The sequence below is a fragment of the Parasteatoda tepidariorum genome, chromosome 8, assembly GCF_982258835.1.
Source record: "Parasteatoda tepidariorum strain Cologne lab strain chromosome 8, Ptep-v5.0, whole genome shotgun sequence".
NCBI classification, from domain to species: Eukaryota; Metazoa; Arthropoda; class Arachnida; order Araneae; family Theridiidae; genus Parasteatoda; species Parasteatoda tepidariorum.
The window spans coordinates 69,070,772-69,089,098 of NC_141762.1; the positions used below are offsets into that span (position 1 = coordinate 69,070,772).

Sequence of the window (18,327 nt, forward strand, 5' to 3'; positions counted from 1 at the left end):
CTTCAATTCTGACAATGATTCTAAAACATATATAGTAAGAGCGAACATTAAGGAAAACCTTACAAGCAGAAAGCATTGGCGATACGAAATAGATCTATTTAAAAATTGCCGAGGAACTTATTTAATACTACAATATGAATTTCGTGAATCGATGAACAATTTTCCTAAATCACGAAATTCTTCCTTTCAATTGTTTAAAATTCGAAGAATAGAAACATTCTTTGGAGAAGAATTCACAACCACCAATAAGTAGCCGAGACAGAGTTTCCAGAAACTACTAATCAGCTAACTTCGCCTTTCGAATTCCGACATTATTCTGCAAATGAGATGGGCAAAGATTTTAATTTAGCTGGTGGCAGCAGTGGGTAGCCTGAATGATTCGTTACAAATTCCGTCACTAATTAATTGGTAGGAGAAAGAAGTGGAGTCGAGAGACCAGGAATCGATTAAGCCTCGAAATTAGCAGACTAGCAACAGCTGTTCCCCGCATGTTGTTGTCATTGTTTTCAAAGATTATGAAACAAAAGTATTAAAGAGGAGATGATGCAAGAAAAATGCTAGAACACGATATCCTCAGATTATTGGATCTTGTTTGGCTTGTAAGTTGATCAATTATTAAAAGATTTACAATGGAGATGGTCAATAGTTAAGTATGCATACAACTTAAGTTTCTTTTACTTTTTTAAACAAATCTTTTGAGTAATATATATCTTATTTTAAAATAATTTTTAAATGTTTAATTGATTATTTTTTTGGGTTTCTAAAAATCCCTAAACATTTGCCTAAGCGCCTAAGTTTAGTACAAATTTAAAGTTAATTAGCTACTAAGTTATTTAGTAAAAATAAGCGCCTAAGTTTAGTAGTTCATTAACTACAAATTCTCAACAGCTAATTTTATTCTTAAAAAAAAAAACGTATGTAATAAAAGCTCTTGCGCAGAAAAAATTTTTTTTCCTGCAAATTAAGATTTGGAACCAATTCACATTGAGAAAGCGTTAGAATATAATAATGAAAATAGAATATTAATTTTTGAAAGAAAAGTACAACGAAAATTTTATAGCCCTGTGAGGCAAAACATATGGAGAATCCCGTACAACCATAAAGAGCACGAAATGCTTTAAAAGTCTAATATCGTTAAAATAGTCTAAAGAATCTCGCATTGGGCCACATTCATAGTTATCAATGCTCTATGGAAAGAAAAAAAAATTAACTATTTTAAATGGAACAGAAAGCATAAAAAAGGCCACCCACGAGATGGTCATAGACAGAGCTGAGAAGGACTTAAAACTCAACTTTTTGTGTAACACCAAATCAGCTGATTAAAGCTTGGAGAGACTACTCTAGACTACAAAAGGCTGTAGCGCAGTAGAGGAAGAAAGAAACAGGCACAATATCGAGAAGAAAAAACTGATGAAACTTTTTTAAAACACAATATGCAGGCTGAGAATAAAATAGAAAAGAACGCAATCTAATAGGAACTGAAAAAAAGGTAGGGAGATAGGCTGAAATAACACAAATAAGAAGCAATGCAGAGGAAGGGATATAAATACCAACTTCAGCTGCATTTCCACTCACTAAGTGCGATATTAAAAACGATGCAACACATCAATTTCATCAGATCTCAGTTCCTTTATTAAATTGTAATATAAAGAGCCACTAATGGCCTGAATATCATTAAGTTACACATGATGAAACGAACGAATAAAGAGACATAAATCTCACGCAGAGAAAACAGATGTTTCAAAGAGATGGAACTTAACTTATTTTTACGATGATTTCAGAATTTTACTGCAAATCACAGCCGGAGTCACATCTTGAGACTGTGGGAGTTCTGCAGGTCATTAGGCAAAGGGAAATGGGAGTGAGAGGCTTCGATTTCCAGATTTAATAATCTCGGGAGAAATGCCTTTTTGGATTTGAGAAATGATCGCGTAATTTAAATAGGCAGGGTGGGGAAGGAAAATGCGCTTTCATCAAAGAAAACTTATTGAAAAGGATTTACTTAAGAGGTTAAAAATATAACAACTTAAGAGAGAGAAAAAAATTTTCGACGAAAAATTTAAAAAGGTAATATTTGACACTTGCTTTTTTGATGCATTTATAATAAAATAATGTGCTTATTTTCTTAACAGATAAATTGCAAATAATTTTTTTTTTCAATTAACAGGGGATAGAACGCTCGCCTCTTACTGAGATGTTTCCGGTTCGAATACTAGCTTTGGCTGGTCGAGACGCACCGACTACAGTACTGACGTAAAATATCCTCAGTGGTAGACGGATCACGGGTTGGAGTCCCCTTGTTGTCAGGCTAGCCGTTTTCCACTCCATGTAACGCAAATGCAGGTTAATTACATCAAGAAGTCCTCCACGAAGACTAGTTTCTCCCAATGCTTGATCCAGGAGGTCCCTTGTCTTCTGGATTGGGTTCAACATTACAGGGCTATGGAGTTTAACTATGAAATTTGTAAACTCAGAATTAGAGGTCAGTTCAAGGTCAGTAATAAAACAAAATTATTCAGATAGTGATCAGCTTTCTAACGGCAATAATGAAGGTAAGGATGTATCCCTTCCTATTGTAGCGTTTTGTTTCTGTTAACAGATATAGTTAAAAACAAGAAAAACTAGCAAAACTCTTTTTCTCACTATACCAATGCAAATGGTTCGTCAGTTTTTCAAGGTTCGACCATAAATCTGGATCACTCAATCACATCAGGGGCAACGACTCGATTGGTCTATACCATGTGTGAATCTTTGCAATGATGCGTATATTTCACAGAATTTCTTATGTCAATCGGGCACAAAAAACAGTGTTCGCCATGCACAACATGCATGCGACGATAAATTTCGCTAACTCAAGCATTGTCAGCCACCAAGAAATGAACGTGACCTCTCTGCTCTTTTTTTGTTTTTCGCCATTTCCAATGCTTGAACGAACCTACTTTAAAATGCACTCACCTCCAGAGCAGTAAAGAAATAGCTTTGTAGACCTACGAGTTGTTAATATGAGTTTTACCTTCTTCTAAAATACAGGTGGCAGTATAAAAACTTAACAGCAGTGTTGCTACCTTTAGCGAGGAAACGATTTCATTGCCTCTATCTGTTTTGAGCATCTACTAGCAATTTACCAAATTTTTTAGTTTCGGTAACAAGGAAAAGCCGACAAGATATTAGCTCTGAGAATATAGAAAAAATTACTTTTCACCATTTCTATAACTAAAGTATTTGATAAAGAAAAAGCTCTACATCAGAAATTGAAGTTGTTACTGATATTTTCACTAATTATTAATAATTATTGTTTTAGCCCAGTATCGAAGAGCAATCATGCAGTTACTTTAAAACACGTTAAAAGAGTTTACAATTTACACGATATTTTCAGAAGTTATTAGATTAGACCTAGAAGTTAAAAACCTGCTTTTTTTATGTTCCTAACTTCAAAAGGAAATGAAAGATTATATTAATTTTTCGAGAATAGAAAAATAAATCTATTCATCTCAATTTTAAAATTATGAGCTAAGGTAAAGTAAAAATAAAATTACAAACTAGGGAATACAGTTCAACACATCATTGAAGTAAGTTTGAAGGCAGAGTTTGGGGCAAACTTCTTAACGCTTATAAATAATGAACAAGAAAATATGGGAAAAGGAAACAACGTCCGAAAGGTCCTTCTGACTGGAAATAAAACAGAACCCTTCAAGGAAAACGCCACATCCGATACCTGAGCTGTCACTTCCGTTTAAGGATGTAAGCCATAAGTCCAGGGTATTCGCTTTCAGGTCGGAAAGTCAATTATTTTGGACAGGCGAAGGGTATAAATTAGACTAGATCGATACATTCATCCAGCAGCACAGGCGAGATAGACTAATAATCGCTAATGAGGATATCTATCTTCAAGCTTTATCCAATACTCCATCATGTTAGATAGTGAAGAAAAGTCTAGTGTTGAATTTACATGATTAAGAGGAAAGGGAATTTATGACTAGACCGATAAATTATTAACCAGTTATTTGGTTTGCATTACTCATCATAAAATATTGGATAAATATGACTTTTTAATTTTTCTGAATATTCAGTTTAGAAAATGTGGATTCCAAAATGCAAAACCCTATTTTTTTCTTCTTCTTTATACTATATTAATGAAATTTTATTCTTGCTATTAAATAATAATATAAATCATAAAAATGGTTAAAAAATAATTCTCAAAGAGTCGAAATGAGTCAGTTATTTTAATAATTTAATATTTAGTTAGTCATTGGCAATGTATGAAATACGGCAATCTACAAAATGCCTAAAACTGGTAGGCATAGCATGGAATGATTAAACATTTCACACATTGCCTAAGCTTTGTATACAATACCAAAAAGCAGTTAGGTCAAATAGTAGTGTGTGAAAAATGATTAACGATAAAGAATTTTGTGAAGGGTGAGTTTTCGGTCCCTCTTTAATCAGCAGTGACTCGGTTTAATTTCCGATAACGTTTATGTTCCCCCCTGGTTTATGTAATAATTTGCGACCCTCAAATACATTTTGACTTAAATATTTTTTGAATTGGCTTTTTTGGCTTTAATATTTTGGCTAAAATACTTTTGGCTTTATTTTTTGCGAGGATTCAGAAAATGCATATTAACAGTGGTGATCACGAAACACTGTGCCAACTTTATAAATTTGAAGCATAACAAAGAATGTTGATAATGTGATTGAATAGAAGTATAGAAAGTTCTAAACTTCAGAATCAGAGTAAATTACGATTTCCAAATTTATGTGATGTTTAGATAAATAAGTATTACCATAAACAAAGAATTAATATTTAGATAGTCAAGCACTGAAACCTACTCTTTCCACGGTAACAAAACAATGAGGCACTTGTTAAAGGCTGATCAAAAGAGAAGTCGACTAATTACCACTATTCACAGTGCATAACGACACAATTTCAGTAAACAGATACAATGAAATGATAAAATGAGGAGTAAATGAATGCAAATTAATAAATTCGAATGAAATAGACACGGATAGGATTTCCTAGTTTAATCCATGATGTTTGATCCTTGAACCAGATCCTTTATACAGACTGCCGATTAAAAGAATAAAATTAGTTTTACTCAATAGCGAAATATGGCACCGTTACACAATTTTTAAATAATTGCATTGAGTATTTTCGACATATGTGTTTTAAAACGTCGTATTCATAATTATAAATATGTAGTCGTCTCTCCCTCTAATCATAGTGAACAAGCTTTTTACATTGGGGATTTGTTGTATTCATGGAAAATCCAAACTTTAGCACAGACACAGAAAGAATCGTAAAAATATAGTTTCATAATTTTGAAAAATTTTTTTTAAATTTATTTTAACTTACAGGTACAAAATAATTTACTTTTAACGTTTTAATTCATAAAACAAAAGGACTAGATTTTATATTATTAGTAATAGCGGAGCTCGGTTGCTCGCATTTTGCTCCCTTTTGCGTTTTCTGTATAAATCTCAATGCTGATAAGTTTGTATTGTTTTACTTACATTTTGAACTTATCTAATTCTAAAACTAATCTAAAATTCTTAAGTTCTTAAGTTAAGATGCAATATTCTCAGATATTAGTTTTAAATCTACAAGATCGTATTCTCACATGCAGCAACTCAGATGCGGATCGTGATCGTAGTTTCAGTAGTCCCAGATATTAAGTTTTAAATCTACACGAAACATATGTTTGCACATTTAACTAAAATTCATTTAGTATTTAAACTTAAAATGACAGAATCAGAATGGTATTTATTTGCAATTGAAAAACATTGCAGCTTTGTGAAACACAATTTTTTTTATTTTTTGTGATTTTTCACAAAATCAAAAACAGAACCATAGAGTTTCAAAAACTGACAAAAACAGAAATCTGGCAAGTTTATATACGGCAGAAAGAAATTTACTGCTAATTTTAGATAAACAAAATTACCGTCGATTTCACACAAAAAGGAACTTATGTAATATGTCTGAATTGATCCCTGAAATAGCTACTCATTAAATCAGAGCAGCTTATTTGTTTTTTATTATGCAAAATACATAATATAAATCCAAATAATTTACGCTGCTTTCGTTTTCAAATATATTTTGTGTTGATTAATCTAAATCGTGGATGAAAGTGCTTTTATACAACACCCGGAATCGAAATTAATTAATTTACTGTCGTAATTTGAGTAATTTTGTGATGAAATTAGGATAAATAACTGATTAAAGATATATTTTCAAACTTTCATTCAATTTTTAATTATTTTGATTTAATACAAAAGTGCTCATCGTCGTTCCGTTACAATCTTTTATTAAATTTTAAATGAATTACATTTTGATTTACTAAAAGTTTATATCAAAATAAAATTCAGAAGGTTTAAATTAAAGTATGTGTGTATTTAGTGCTTCGAAATATATCACATTTTAATAACCATTGCATATTAGATTTTTTATTAAATAACTACCGTTGAACAGCCGATCCAATTTTGGGTTTACGACTACTAATATTCAACTACGTTGCCTTGTAATTTTGAATCCAATCCAGAAGACAAGGGAACTCCTGGATCAAGTACTGGGAAAAAATTGCCTTTTGGGAGAATTTTTCGGCCTCCCACGGTTAACCTGACGGCAAGGGGGCCCTAACCCATGATCCGTCTAGCAATGAGAATATTCTACGTAACCACTGTGTCTGTGCAAGTCGGGTCGGGAATTCGTATCGACCAGCTATTGCTGGGATTCGGACCCGGTTCACTACCAGAGTACGTAGCCAAATTATTCAACAAAAATAAGCACCTTTTACGCACTTTTCAAGCACTCAAAAATATTTTTAAGCACTTTAAAAAAATATAATTAGGCAAGGTTGGAAAGTTTTTGACAATTGATGGTTTTATCTTGTTTTAACCGTCATGTCAAAAAAAAAATTTTTGGTACTGCTTTTGACAGTTGTCAAAAAACATTAAATTTTGAATCATGTGAAACGAATGGTGCTTTTATAGGCTAGGTACGGACAATAGGTTGAATTTATTGTGAAAACGTTGAATAGAACAATGTGAACTGTCTTTTTGCATAATACGAAGCGAAAATCAACATGGTAAAGGAAAAACCTCATCTTGTAAAAGGGAAAATTAAGCACTTTTTAAAAACATCCAATGAAAAAAGTACTTTTAAGTGCTTTTAAAAATCGAAAATAAGCACCTTCAAGCACTTTTTAAAAACGCTCCGCACCCTGACTTCAGTGGAAGGTGCTCTATCACTAGAGCCACCAAGATTCAGATTTTGCTTAGTAAGTTTTTTTTATTATAGATATTAAAATGAAATCAGTGGCAATACTTCTCATTCGTCTTTACGTTGTTAAATTGTAACCCATGCCGATATTAAACTAAACAACCATACTCCATAAACGAAAGGAAACAAGGGAAAAAGTAAATTAAAAAATCCAATATTAGAAAACAAACATTTTGTGTGTATGGTAATAGTTATTTATTCATTTTTTTTTTTTTTTTGTTAACAATTCATATATTATAATTTACATTTTGCTCTCAAACAGGAGAAACTAACCATATATTTAATGGAATGGGTCGATGATCGAAAAAGAAACCAGCACAAATACTTTTGAAAGAAACGCGAAAGTCCAGAAAAATATTACTTTACACGCCTCAAGTAAATATTAGGCATTGCAAAAGTTAGTGAGGAAAAAAAAATATTAAACTCCAAAGAGATGTGAAGACGGGTTTATATCTTTCCAAAGAGACGTATTAGACCCCTTGGTACACAAAAGGAGATTTTCAGCGAGATCTTTTGAAATGTTGATGTTTTTCCAATGTTATGCAAACGAAAGGTACCCTTCAAAAGGAAAGATACCAGTACTTTCAAAAGATCCAACTTTTTATGAGTAGTAGTTTGATAAGGATAAGTATAAAATATCATAAGAAGGCTAAACAAACATTTTATGTTCACAAAACTCCAGGGGAAAGAAAGAATGCAGTTAAAAACATTGGATTTGTAATTCACACACACATTCTGTCTGATTTTTAAACTCGAGCCAACATTTTCAGAGATGATACCATTATATTGAAGATTTGAATGTTTCTTTTTCCAAAAATTAATGCTAGAATAAGACTTCCACGACTCAACTATTGCTTTTAATCAACACGAATTTTATGAAACAAGTTCAGAGATTCATGAGATAAGTGCAGTACATATAATACATTCATCCATTTTTCATTATGAAAATTAGTTGAATGCAAAATGTAAGTAATAGTTAATCTAAGTAAAATTTGCAACGTATTCCGGAAAAGAATGTTTACAAATTCTACGGTAAACTTTTTAAGCAAAATAGCATGGTCCTTACAATTTATTTAGTAATTCCCCATTAAGAGTAGATAATTTGACCCGTTGCCTTTTTATTACTTTGAAGTTGCCTTTTATTACTTTATGTATCTTTTCTAAAGATACACAACGATTTTTTAGTTGCTAATTCTAACTGTTTAGCTATAGAGCTAGATGAGAATCTGGTGACCGACCATTAAATGACAAAAAGTCTAAAACAAGGGATATTTCGAAACAAATTCTTTACAAGTCCCAAGCAAGCATGTTACATTTCCTAAGATTGGGGAATATATTTTTTCCTGGTTTAATTTAAAAAAATTTCAAGGATTGTAAAAGCAGTCTGCTGGACTCTACTACCATATAAAGTAGTAGCACCACCCGGCTGCTTTACCACTGAATGATTCATGAGCAGGAAGACGCAATAGTAGATTAACTCATGAGCAGATCTCAAGAAAGATGAGGAGATATCCATTGTTCCTGGTCCATGAACGAAGATGTAAAGTATTTAGTAGTAATAAGAGTGCGTACTGAAATAATTAATTGAATAAAAAAAATTTGCACTTACAACGCCAATTAAATAAAAGGCAATAATTGAGCAGCTAAAAATTAATCTGCTAGGTACTTCATAATCATACCATACACACTCCATCCAATACTTTTCCAAAACGGCAGACTTTCACCTAATATTTTCTGCGACAAATAGAAAATTGCTTGTTCATATACCATTGATATATTGCTTAGGTAAGAAAGTGAAACAAACCATAAATTTTTATACTACACGATGTTAAATTTGATATAATTTAAGGCCCATTAAAAATTCGATCGCTTTTCGGAGAAAATACAAGCAAGCCTTTATTTCTAACAACAATTATTTTACCCACGTAAACCTAAAAGACAACGCTTTACTGTCCAACAAGAATAAACCAGTAGATTTCAGGAAGGTAAGGCACGCGCCTTGACCAGCTTCGACTTTCAAAGAGGGTCAATTTTTTTAAAAACATAATCACACCCTTTAAAACATATTTTTAACAACGTTTTCTTTTCTTTTTTTTCATACGTCAACTTAAGACAATTCTTTACAGTCGGACAACAACTAAACAAAATGATGCAACTCATCAAACTGCTGAAAGCTATTGAAGGCAATTTATAATCATGAACATTAAAATAAGTCTCCCCTCGTACTTCATGCAACAAATAGAAAGAAAAAAAATTACTTGCTCATAAAACCACTGATAATAATCAGGTGCGAAAACAATACAAGCCATAAATGGAACACCAAAACTTTTATACAACCAGGTGCTAAATTTGAGTTAATCTGAAATCGATTCAAAATTCGATCGTTTTAAAGGGCAATTTTAAGCAAGCCCTTTAAAATATATTTTTAATCGTGATTCTTTTCCGCACGTCAACAGTAACGACAACGCTTTACTGTCCGACATGAATCAGCCATTAGATTTCAAGAAGGAAGGTAAGGCACGCGCCTTGACCCACTTCCGACTTTTCAAGGCAGAGCCTCCTCATCTCGCGACACTAACGATACTGCATTACACGATCTATTTTAGGAGATCCTTCAGAAATCTTGAGGCTTCTTCAAAGGCAGAATGAAAGCAGCATTAATGCTTTATCGAACGGGTGCCAGCTCATAAGACAGTATTATGAATAAATCGATGTTGCCCTTTACGAGGCATTGCCGCTGTAAGTATCTGTTTTGAATAATTTAACTGGCAGAGAAATATAGGTTTTCATTTCTCGAACAACGCGTTCGATTGACTTCAAGAAGTTAACGATGAAAATTTAAGAAGGAAAATAAAGAATTTATTTTAGTGTTTCGCATTTCAGAACTAGTTTTATGGCGCTTATGTCAGATAAGGATTTTGATTGAACGAGAATGATTAATCGCCAAATTAATGTCTCTTTTAATGGATTTAAAAAGGAAAAAAAAAATTTTATTTATATAACATTTTTCTTTTTTTAAAACGAAAATAAATAAATAAATAAATAATTTGTTAACAAATGCTTCACAGAGCTCGTATTTGTTTCATATCTTTTTGTGAATTCATTGCATTTTAATTTTTGTTCCATGATATTTAGAAAAACTAAATGAAGACCAACCTTTAATCCTGAAGACACTCAAAAAATGCTTGAAAGCATTAAGTACATAAAACATATTATAATCGTGACATTATTGAAATCGTTTCGAATAAAGTAAGTAATTGCTGTCATATCTTAATTATTATTAATTTTTTTTTTGAGAGAGAGATAACAAACATTAAATGTGAACATTGCAGTACATTGTGTTGTTGCTATTTAGTTCCAATATCTACAATAAGCCAAAATCAAAAACTAAGTAATTTTTAAAAACTTATTCCAAATGCGTCTAAAAATTTTGTTACAACTTTATATTGTAGTTCAAAATAAGGAAATTAAAAGTCTAAGTTAAGAATTTTAGAAGGTTTACCCATAACTATTGTTCCTTACAAACAAAATGTCCATTTTTTTAAAAAAGAAAAGAAACAGTTAAAGCAACTATAAAATGGCTGTCCGCAAGTTCTACAACAAGTCGAAAATTGTGCTCACAGTACTAAAAATAGCACACACCAAAAAAAGGGAAAACTCAATACAGTAGAAGAGGAGAATAAACAAAATACAAAATTCTAAAAGGATCTAGCTCATCTCATTTCCGGAAAATACGATTCAAAAATTTACCTACTCCTTTTACTACCACAAGCATGGTGAAGTAAAATCCCATTCAAATAAACCTATCTTAAGAAGATTTTTTTTTTTTTTTTATATATAGAACTGAATAAAATCCTGCAGGTGGCAAGTTCAAAGCCATGCTGAAACCTTTGCCAGTTAGATCTTACTCAACTGAATGAAATACAGGATGATGCAGTGTTGTGGGGAAGGTGGTGAAGCTCTCCAATGGGGAAACAATCACGTACCTGCCCAAGAACTCACACCCTCACATTTTGTTCTTTTTCCTGAAGCACACGCATCAGACATTCAAGGCATTGATCAACCCAGAGGAGTTCTCTTCCTCCCTTCTTTTCTCAAGAGTTTTTACTCAGTTCGAAGAATAGAAACTTTTTTTTTTCTTTCTCTCTTCCTTTCCTCGACAAAGTTTGCCACTTTTTTCCCCATTGGAAAACGTCCCTGAATAGTAATTGAAAGGAGAAAAGAATAGATCGCACTCGTATGAAAATGTTTTTAGCATTTAAATGTGGTCTAAATATCTGGAGAATTTCCACTTTCTTTTTTTCTTCCTGCTTACAATTAAGTTTGAAAAGGCTTTACTGGATTATCATTAAAAAGAATCAAATAAAAGGATTCTAGAGGGATTGTTGTGTTTTGGGCCATTATTTACTTTTAAAAATGTCGAACATTCTAAAAAAAAATCAATTAACCAAATATTTTTCTTTTAATTCAACGTCCACGGCATAAACGGCAGTTTTAAATTCGATGCAATACTTTAAATAAATCTTTCAATATCATCAAGCATTAGAAAAATGAAAAAGAAAGACAAATTAATATTCTACGCATTTAAAAAAAAGTATAAACTCAAATGAATTATTCAAAAAAAAAAAAAAAAAAAAAACAAATAAATTTAAAAATGACACCTAATTACACGATATTATCAAAAGTTGAATGTTAAACATTAACCATAAGTTCATCAACATTAATTCTTTTCAATATGCAATTACTTGGATGTCATATAGTTAGTCATCGAACGACATTTAAAAATAATCTTACTCATATCACTAACAGACATTTTGCTATATATATATATTAAGAATTGTACAAAAAGAATCCAAGTTAGCCATTAAAAGTTGTAATTCATAGAGAGATTGATGTCAAGTATATATAATATAATAATTTATAATAATTTTTATAATAATAATTTTTATTATTATAAATATTATAATAATATATAATAATTTTATAATAATTTTTATAATAATTTTATAATAATTTTATAATAATTTTATAATAATTTTTTAATTTGTTAATTATGCCATTTCTTGCTTAGTTAAAATTGAATATGGAATATTTGTCACTTATACTATGATTTGTATAGAACTTCGGTTAAATTTGAGAAAATTAATAGTTACTTCATTCTGGCAAACTGATTGCCAGTTTAATTATTATTTCATTTGAAAAACAAGATATTCGTAAGGATTAATACTGGTAATATTATTGCGAAGAGAATATAAGAAGCATTTTTCAACTGCTCTAAAGAGCAGTTGAAAAACGCTTTTTCAAAAATTGAAGAAGAAAAAAAATATAACTCCAACACCAAAATATTTCGAAGCAACAAAGTTTTTCATATGTTTCAACACAGCAACATTAAGCTATTAAACAAGATTGGAATAAACAAAATCAACGAACATACTGTACTGTTTAACCATATTTAATTCTATTGCTAGCACTTCATACAGGGTTCATACTCTTTCTAAGAAAGTAAATTTCAGGAGTTTCTAAGGAGTTTTTCAGGAGTACAATACAATAAATTCAGGAGGTGCGAGGGAAAATTATATACTTTGTATAATTTTAATATAGCTATTTATAAAATTAAATTTACAACATTACAAAAAAAAACACAAAATAGTAAATTAATAAAAAAAAGGATCTTAAAATATTATTTATTTTAAACACTTTTTAAAGACATATATGTCTTATTCAGTTCTTCACATATTTTAAGCTTAGATATTTTATCTTTAGCATGACGCCTTAAGGCATTTGCTTTTGAAATTAATGAGAGATCACATTTTTTTCTGCCTGATCAGAATAATCATCAGAAGTTTTATTAAGTTCTTGTATATCATCCTCCAAATGTTTCTTTTTTCACCCTTAGCTTTATTATTTGTAATTACTTTCTCTTTTTCCAAATGTGCAAGATATCTTTGAAGTGCAACTGTAGCTGAAACAATGAGTTCTTTTGAAATAATGATTTTTTCAAGTCCACCAACAAATCCTAGATGGTCATCAATTATTCTTTTAGCCACAATTGTTTGGTTTGCCAGATTTTCAACCGATTGACCGAAAACCCTCTCTCACCAGTTGCCTGGCCATGAGAAAGCAGAAGTAGAGGTTTAATTACGTTCCACAAATTGGGATATTGTGAACTTGACAAGAACTCACAGTATAACACATCTAGTCGATCTACGCTAGGATCAAAATTATCGCCAATGCAGTGCCTAAATTTTGTCCTAGTATCCATGCTGTTAAAATCTTCAACAAATTGAACATATTCCTTCAGAATGCTATCACAATCTTCTTCTTTTACTCTACCTGCACTGGTCAAATGAAATAATATTTTTCAAAGCGTGTTTAAATTTGCTTCTTTATTAACATGCATTGTACAAGGATCAATGCTCGATACATTTCGCACTAAAGAGAAATTCAGTGGTCACTTTTCAATTAGCTTTTTTGACAACTTCAATAAAAATTGCCTGCAATTCAAATAAAATTCCATTGTTTTCTCTTCATCCTTCAAAATTTTCGTCTTTATCAACTCTTTTCTGGCAACAAAGCCAACATCAATTTTGATTGCCTCTTTACAAATTTCTTTATCTTCGAGATTTATACTTAACACATTGTATTAAGTATAAATCTATTATGATGCTGGAAGCTTTTCTTCTTTTATAAATCTGTTCAGCACATCTTTTAATAGCAAGTAGAGATCACCATTTAAAAATGGTAACGCGGGCTTATCAGTTTGATACAATTTTAAGAAAGATTCAACATCTTTCACAACAGGTAAAATGAAATTACATTTGGCAATAAATAGTTCATCTTTAACCACATTCTGTAAGATTGTATACGATTTAATGTTTGGCCGAGAAAACTTTTTGTTTTCTATCTCCTTCAAATAAGTTTTAACATCAGGCAAAATTTCTAAAAGTTGAACTAAAACTTTTTTATTCTCCACCCACCTGTGCTTGCAAAATTTTGAAGGGAGCTTTACAAATTAAGGATTTACAGACTCAAAATCTTCTCTTCGAGCAGGAGAGTCTTTAAAAAATTGGTAAACAGATGATGCAGCATGCTCTACTTTTGGAAAAGCAATAGAGCAACCACCCTTAAAGGTATTATGCACTATGTGCAGTCCACATGAACTTACATTCAAGAAACTCACATTTTGTCCATTCTTCATTTTTTCCATCATTATGTCTAGCACTTTTAGGTTGACATTCGGGCCATCCATAGATAATTGCAGTAAACTTTTAGTATTTATGCAAAGCATTTCTCAGTTATTTTTTCAAATAAAAGTTCAGATGTGGCATGGCCTAGAAAGTCTGAAGAATAGTAGCGCATATTTATGTGGTTACCATTCCAAAATATTACATGACAATCCAGTTGTTTGAATTGATTAACATCATTTAGACTTTCATCAAAAAGCAGTACATAATTGGTTTCCTCTTTCACTCTTGACTTAAGTAGAGACAAAAAATATGGCGCTATACTAAAAACTGAGAGGTAGGCAGTTTTTTTCTCACCACAACTGAAATTGCTTGCTATCTCGCTATCAGAAAACATAGCTTTAAAAAGAAAATTCGCATTTTTACAAGATTTGCAGGAATAATGTGAGCGTAACACCTTAAAAGTCCATAAAATTTCAGCCTTTGTAGTGAGGCTATTCAAATGAATTGCTCGATTCAAATTATAAACCGGCACAGTAACAACACTTAGCAGGCAATCTTTATACAGTTCATTTGCTAGCCAGGGACAAAAGAGATGGGAAGACGGAAGGGATGATTAATTATTTTCTCCGTATAAGAATCGTTTTTTATTTTTGTAAAAAAATTTTCAGGATATAAAACTTAATTTTCAGGAGTTAAAACACCAATTTCAGGAGTTATAAGGGCCCTTAGAAAAAAAAAGCTAATTTCAGGAGTTTTTCAGGAATTTCAGGAGGAGTATGAACCCTGTTCATAGTTTATTTCATCATTTTCTTTTATTACATGCATAAGACGAATTAAGCTACCTTATTTTAGAGTGTTAAATATGTATCTTGTTGAGAAAGAAAACAATTAAAAAATTTATTCTTCTAAGTTAATAAGATGTTACAAAATTGAAGTGATCGTAATAAAATAAACGCATACAACGGAAACTCAAATTAATCCGTTACAAATTTCGGCACCAATATCTAACAATAACTCTCTCTCATCATATTATTACAGCTAAGAAAACTGAGCTCATCCTCAACACATAAAACAATAAATGCAATAAGATGTTGATGAAAGCGACAAAAATAAAACAAAATTGAGAAATGAAATACTTGACGGCCTGCACTTTTATCTTTCTTTGATTGCTAACAGCCAACTCAATTTATTTTTGTGTGATGATATCATGTAAAAGGTATCTATTTTCCAAGAAAATAAATTTCTTCCCCTTATTTCTTGCCCATCATCTCACAGGGAGGGGATAATATAAGTAAAAATATAAGCAAATAAACAAAAAAGTAAATAATAAAAGAATATGAGATATGATAAATGAAAACGAAATAATTTTTTTTAGAAAAAAACACTTATAAAAAAATTTTACTCTTTTAAATCAATAAGCTGACACAAAATCGAGGTAATCGCAACACTACAAACGCATGTTTAAAAGACAGAAACTCAAATTAATCAATCACAAATTTCGGCACCAATATCTAACAATAACTCTTCCCATCATATTATTGCAGCTAACAAAACTGAGCTCATTCTCAACACACAAACCAATAAAGAAGGCAATAAGATGTTGATGAAAACTAGTAAGCGTAGGCGTCAAAAATAAAACAAGGTTGAGAAATGAAATACTTGACGGCCTGCATTTTTATCCTTCTCTGAATTCTACCACCCAACTCAATTTATTTTTGTGTGATGATATCAGGTAAAAGATCTATTTTCCAAGAGAATAAATTTCTTCCCTTTATTGCTTTTCCATCATCTCGCAGGGAGGAGGGAAAAAATTTCGGTTTTTCTTTTGCAAAAACCGGATTTCTTTCTTTTCCCTTCAACACAAACAGATGTTTTCCAGCTGCATGGACCACTTTGCTCGTAACTTGACAGCTGAGAATACAGCTGCCACATGCTTCAAGATAAAAAAAAATAATAAAATCCTTTATTTGCAAACAGTTAGCTTGTTCATATTTTTTAACTTATGTCCCTCGGGGAGAGATGTAGTTTTTCCTGCGAATTTGCATATTCCGGACATAAAAATTTTAAACATAGCGTAACTGATGTTCAGTTTGCGCATATGAAGTTATACGTGTTTTGTAAAGTGGATTATATCTCTCGGCATGTTGCTACAGATTGCACAAGTTAAAATCTGGGATTTTTGGGGTCGGAAATTATCTTCAAATTTCGGAAAACTATTCTGCAAATACATTCGATATACAAAGTTCAATATAACTTTATTTGCATTGAAACATTCATAACCGTTCTACCACAGGTTATGAATAATTTAAGTCACTTGGTTAATAAAAGAAATTTAATATATGAAAAAGCGAAAAAAAAATCATAATTAAATTATTAAAAAAAAATACATTTATGGTAAATATATTTATGGTAGATTGTGATTATTGAGGGGGAAAATAAAATCTTTTTAAGCAATAATAATGGAAATTTTATATATAACCTTTTACAAAATAATACTAAGGCAAGAGATAAAAATACGCTTATGACAAATATATGTATTTCTATAATTCCTTGAGTTTTATTTCCTGTCAAAATGCATTTATAATTTTTTCCTTGGCAATAAGTACGAAATTTCTGAACATAAAATTTATTGCATCAATTTTTTAAGATACGTTTTGGTAACAGCTTTAATATTTAATATAATTATTTGTGTATGATTTCACCAATCTTTAATTGAATTTAATGGAGAAAAAAACGTGAGAAATAGTTAATCAATTCCTTAGATAAAAGTATTTAATTTATCAAACTACTAAACAATTGGATAAAAAAGAAGAAGAATGCTTTTCCTCAATTTAACACTTTCGCAGTAAAACAGAATTCTAACCAGAAACAAGTTTGACAACTATCTTACCACTATTCCATTTCACATGGTCAATTATATTCATAACTGCCAACAGAAAAAATGAAAAGAAAAAAACAAACATTTCAAGCTAACAATGGCCTTTAATATCTAAAATTATTTCAGAAACAGTGAAATTTAAGTATTTTTGTAGTTAAAAATTGCAACACATTAAAATTAATTTCAGTATTTTTCATGTATGACTGACACTAAATGGGCTTAATATAAAATGTTTAATTAGTAAAATATTTAATGCACTAAACATTTAATATTCAAAATGAGCAAGATAAGAAGTGTTTTTATTGTTTAATTTTGAATTCATTTTAAATAATTAGAGAAAGCTTAAAAATTTCTTTTAATATTTTTAAATACTTTTAGGAGGAATTTTCTTAAACTGGAAGAAAATGGAAAAATTCCGTAAAATTAAAAATTGTATTTTTATTTATTTTTTTAGACACATCTAAAGAAAAATATATAAAAAATAATAGTAATAGCTTACACTACTAAATGTCAAAGCTCTAACTATTATGCCAAATTAGTCTAGGAAGCACATTTCGTAATATGCAAAAAAAGAAAGGTTAAGTTTAAAAAAGAAAAAACTCATCATGGCCGACTTAAAATAAAAGGCAGAAATTACACTCGAATTCCAACTAAAAAAAAGAAAAAAAAGAAGGGTGTTATGAAATACAATGTGCTCGACTCTCATTATTAGCAGTGGTCGGAGAGGGCGTTATTTTATTATGGGTATAATATGGATCGGGGGTGCTGTTTGCGAAATCGGTTACTTCTCCATGGCGACCAGCTTCACCAATCCGGTGACTCCTGTATTATTTTCCAAAAAAGGAGAGTCATATTCCCTTTCGGTCGGCGAAACCTAGAGGCTAAAAATCTTCCCCGGATCGATTCAGTCGTCTTTTATAACTGTAAAGAAGTTACATTTCTTTTGATCCCTCTGAGGGTTCGACTCTAGAGGAGGTACAAAATAA

The 18,327-nt window shown here is 30.9% G+C and overlaps 1 protein-coding gene and 1 pseudogene across 1 annotated transcript in view; both read right to left on the minus strand.

Moving 5' to 3' along the window:
• The window catches only part of LOC147806266 (amyloid-beta-like protein), a 174,676-nt gene that overhangs the window by 25,705 nt on the left and 130,644 nt on the right, over nucleotides 1-18,327 (minus strand). The gene's annotated exons all lie outside the window — the stretch shown is intronic.
• Nucleotides 12,752-15,076, minus strand: LOC147806267 (uncharacterized; annotated as a pseudogene).